The sequence below is a fragment of the Chiloscyllium plagiosum genome, chromosome 4, assembly GCF_004010195.1.
Source record: "Chiloscyllium plagiosum isolate BGI_BamShark_2017 chromosome 4, ASM401019v2, whole genome shotgun sequence".
Taxonomy (NCBI): domain Eukaryota; kingdom Metazoa; phylum Chordata; class Chondrichthyes; order Orectolobiformes; family Hemiscylliidae; genus Chiloscyllium; species Chiloscyllium plagiosum.
In genome coordinates this window covers 80,083,407-80,088,512 of record NC_057713.1, presented here as the reverse complement: position 1 = coordinate 80,088,512, position 5,106 = coordinate 80,083,407, and the positions used below count along the sequence as shown (strand labels likewise).

The window sequence follows — 5,106 nt, the reverse complement described above, 5'->3', positions numbered from 1 at the left end:
GCAGAAATAACCTGCCGCTCCATTGCCTGGCACAAGACAAGTGCAGAGGGGTGACTTGAGCAGCCACTGCTGGCGGAAAAAGCCTACTGCACCTGGTATTCCCAGGCGGTCTCCCATCCAAGTACTAACCAGGCCTGAGTCTGCTTAGCTTCCGAGATCAGACGAGATCGGGCGTTTTCAGACTAGTATGGCCGTAGGCGCTGGCCCTTGCCTTTTCTCCCTACTTCAAGGCGTGCTGGCCAGCCACATTTTCTTTCTTGCTCTTTCTCTTTATCCCCTTTGGCTTTTTTTTCTCTTTTCTCTTTGCTCTTCCTCCTCCGTGCGTGCTTCCCTCCCTCCGTCCCTCCAGCTGCCTTTCAGGCCAGCCCTTGCCCACCAGGCTCCTGTAGTCTCCCACATCCCCACACAGGCCAACTGCAAGCCCTCCCCCTGCTTCATAGGGCCGCAGCCTGCATTCTCTCATCCTTCCACACTCCTCCCCCCCTCCATTTCGGAATGCCGGGCACTGACCAGTGGGGTACCGCACGGATCAGTACTGGGACCGCAGCTTTTTACGATCTATCTTCAGGATATACAAGATGGTATTAGCAATAACATTCGCAAATTTCATCAGCTGGGTGGCAGGGTGAAATGTGATGAGGATGTTAGGAGATTACAGGGTGACCTGGACAAGTTAGGTGAGTGCTCAGATGCATGGCAGATGCACTTTCACGTGGATAAATGGATCCTTATCCACTTTGGTGGCAAGAACAGGAAGGCAGATTACCACCTAAGTGGAATCAATTTAGGTAAAGGGGCAGTACAGAGAGATCTGGGGGTTCTTGTGCACCACTCAATGAAGGTAAGCATGCAGGTACAGCAGGTAGTGAAGAAGGCTAATAGCATGCTGGCCTTCATAACAAGAGGGATTGAGTATAGAAGCAAAGAGGTCCTTCTGCAGCTGTACAGGGCCCTGGTGAGACCACACCTGGAGTACTGTGTGCAGTTCTGGTCTCCAAATTTGAGGAGAGACATTCTGGCTATTGAGGGAATGCAGCGTAGTTTCACGAGGTCAATTCCTGGAATGGCGGGATTACCTTACACTGAAAGACTGGAGCGACTGGGCTTGTGTACCCTTGAGTTTAGAAGACTGAGAGGGGATCTGATTGAGACGTATAAGATTATGAAAGGATTGGACACTCTGGCAGCAGGAAACATGTTTCTGCTGATGGGTGAGTGCCGAACCTGAGGACACAGCTTAAAAATACGGGGTAGACCATTTAGGACTGAGATGAGGAGAAACTTCTTCACCCAGAGAGTGGTGGCTGTGTGGAATGTTCTGCCCCAGAGGGCAGTGGAGGCCCAGTCTCTGGATTCATTTAAGAAAGAGTTGGATAGAGCTCTCAAAGATAGTGGAGTCAAGGGTTATGGAGATAAGGCAGGAACAGGATACTGATTCGGAATGATCAGCCATGATTATATTGAATGGCAGTGCAGGCTCGAAGGGCTGAATGGCCTACTCCTGCACCTATTGTCTATTATCTATTGACCTCATACTTTCCAACCTACCTTCCACAGATGCATGTCAGTAATCAGTAGAAATGATTACCGCAGTCAATCATTCACATGGATAACACATTGTGTTGTGCAGCACTATTCCATAATTATTGGAACAAACTTCAAACAGATCTAGTAACTCAAAAGTGGACAACTACGAGGCACTATGGACCTTGGAGCTTTGTATTCAACTACAATCCGTAATCTTATGGCAAGGAATATTATCAAGTCTTGGGATCAACTGTGGTCGATTGATGAGAGTAGTAGGCCATGTTAGGGTATGCTGGAACAAGAAAGAATTTTAAAGATTCGTTAACTTGGTGATGATTTAAAACAGGACCATGTGTATGACAAATAGCTGAAGCAGCAAGTGATAGGCAGAGCTAAAGAAAATTCCACAAGCAATTGGTCAGACCTAAACACTGCAGTCCTGCCATACCCGGTCATGACTGGACCTGGGCAACCAAACAATGAACAAAAGGCAAGGTTCCACCAGTACACACAGCATCCCCATCCTCAAAGTCAGGGGAGCTCAGCAAATCAATGTAAAAGACAAGGCCGAATCAGCCACCTTCAGCCAGTAATGCCGAGCTGATTATCTGTTTTACCCTCCTCCTGAAGTTGAGTCTTCATCCAACTTTATTCACTCCACACAATCTCAAGAAATGGCTGAAGTCACAGGATGCTCCAAAGATAATAAGCTCTGACATTCCGGGAATAGGACTGAAGATGTGCCCTCTAGAACTAGCTGCACTCATAGCTAAGTGGCTCCAGAACAGCTACAATACTAACATCTACCCAGCAAGGTGTAAAATCCAACTGGTTAATTGCTACCCAATTAATCTATTTTCAAATCACCAGTGAAGTCACTAAGGTATCATCAAATAGCACCTGCTTAGCAATAACATGCTCATTGATGCTCAGTATGGCTGCTATCAGCTTGTCACAGCCTTGATCGAAAACTGACAAAAATGCTGAACTCCAGAAGCAAGAGCAACTATCCTTCACATCAAGGCAGCGTTTAACCAAATTGAGCATCGAGGAGCTCAAAGAAAACTCTCTACCGCTTGCAGTCATAGCTCACACTAAAGGAAGATAGTTGTGATTGTTGAAGGTCAGTCATCTCAGCTCCAGGACATCTCTGCAGGAGTTTCTTAGGGTAGTGTCCGAGGATAAAACATCTTCAGCTGCTTTATCAATGACATTCCCTCCATGAAAAGGCCAGAAGTTGATGGTTGGACAATGTTCAGCACCATTCACAACTCCTCAGATACTGCTTCAGCATCCAAATGCAGCAAGATGTACAATATTCAGGTTTAAGGTAGGTGGCAACTAAAATTTGTGCCACAAAGTGTCAAGAAGAGTGTATCAATGAATCATCTCTTGACATTCAGTGGTGTTCAAATCTCTGAATACTGAGAAACTGAACTGGACTAGACACAGAAATACTATAGTTAGAAGAGCAGGTCAGAATTAGGGAAGTTCATGGCAAGCAAATCACCACTGGTTTCCCAAAGCCAGTCCACTATCGACAAGGCAACAGTAAAAAAAAATGTGATAGAATATCTCCAATTTGGATGGGTGTAACAGTTCTCAGAACACTTGATACCATTCAGGACAACGTAACCTGCGTGACTGGCACTCCATTACCACATTCAGTATTCACTACCTTCGCCAACAACACTGTTCATATAACAGTGTTTCTTAATGAATTTCAAAGTATTGAATAAACAACACAAGCTATTAATATGGCTACAATATCACAGACTTACAAGCATAGCCTGGGTTCTGTGTTTACTGATCTTTATGTGCATTACAAGCATAGAGCTGACTGACTGAAGGAACTACATGGACTTCATGATGGAGAAAGTGAGCCTGAAGATCAAAGAGTCAGAGAGAGGTCTACAGCACAGAAAAATCCCTTTCAGCCCATAATGTGCACTGGCCAAAACCACCATCTAACCTTCTTTTCCGTCACTTAGCCCATAGCCCTGCATGCCTTGGCATCACCAGTGTGCACCTAAAATGTTCTTAAATGTTATGAGGGTTTCTGTCTCTACCACGCTTACAGATAGCGAGTTTGAGATCCCTACCAACCTCACATTCCAACTAAGCCTCCTGTTCCTCAACTTCATTCTATGTCCATGGCCATTGATCCTTCCACCACAGGGAAAAGTTTCTTCTGTCTACCTTATCTATGACACTCCATTTTATACAATCCAATCGCAATCCCCCCTCAGTCTCCTCTGCTCCAGGGAAGACAACCTCAGTCTATTAAAATCTCTCTTCATACCTAAAACTCTTCAACCCAAGCAGCATCATGATAAATCTCCTCTAAATGTTCTCTAGTGCAATTATATCTCTCCAATAATGTAGAATCCTGAACAGTACTAAGTTGGTATCTTTATATCAGAATGTCAAATCATGATGCCATATAACTGTTTTAAAAGTATCAGCCTGTCTCGACTGGAATCCACATATACAACACATTCACATAATTTCTAACAAACCACTTGATGATACGTCTTGTCCAAAGGCTCTATGTCATCTTATGCATTATATTATTTCCTTCATGAAAGGGCAGCAGACAGAAAAGCAACTAGCCTTTCTATAAACCAGCTTCAAGCTGTCCACCAGCAGAATCTAATATAATAGCCCCAATGCCTTCCAACACCAAAACAGACACCAACATCAGTCAAGCTGCACGTGGGGATCTGGCAGCTGAAGCCAACGTGAAACCACCCTATTCCACCTTGCCTGGGAATGACCACATTCTTCACTCTCTTAAAAGGTAGGCATAGTCCACAAGCTATTAAGCTTTCACACACTGGCTGAGGGCACCTGCGGATTCCCCAAAACAAACTTTCACAACGTAACAACGTTCTCTTCACTTCAGTTCCTCACACCAAACACATTTCCCACATCACAATTACCACACATTCCTCAACTGAACCAAAATACTGTAGACATTGGAGATTTGAAATGCAAACAGAAAATACTAGACACACATAGTAGGTCAGGCAGTATCTATGGAGAGAATCAGAGCTAAAGTTTCAGGGTGATGACTTTATACATACACAGACATCCATCCACATCTTTCCAACCCTTAGCCTATACCATGGAAATCTTCACCTTGATATACACTGGGAAGGTTAGCTCATGGTTTATTATTAATGAACATCACAGCAAATCAGGAAATAGCCCATTCAGTAAATACAGTCTCACACAATACAATTCCTAGGAAGCTACTGCTCGGCTGAAGTTAGAGGCTTTGGTCTCATCAGATAGAATGAATAGAAGGTAGGAAGGAGATGCTGCCACCAGCAGTCAGTTAAGGAAGACATTCTGCTGAGTCTACATAAGCAAGGGAGGGCATGGCTCGACGTTGATCCAAGTCCTTGGGTGGTATCGGATGGAGATCTTGCGGACCTTGCCCACAGGCTAGTGAGCCAATACAGGTTTCACAGCCTTTTGGAAAAAGGAATGTCTAAGGCCCCTAACCAGGCACAGAAAAGCTCTACCCAGGATCAAGAACCCCTACTCCAGGGCAGATATGGAAATTAGGAAGCA

The 5,106-nt window shown here is 44.7% G+C and overlaps 1 protein-coding gene and 1 non-coding gene across 2 annotated transcripts in view; one reads left to right on the top strand and one right to left on the bottom strand.

Moving 5' to 3' along the window:
- The window catches only part of LOC122549140 (docking protein 6-like), a 415,351-nt gene that overhangs the window by 140,336 nt on the left and 269,909 nt on the right, over positions 1-5,106 (top strand). The window lies entirely within an intron of this gene.
- On the bottom strand, positions 81-199 carry LOC122549609. The gene has a single exon (XR_006311611.1). It is a non-coding gene; the product is annotated as a 5S ribosomal RNA (ribosomal RNA).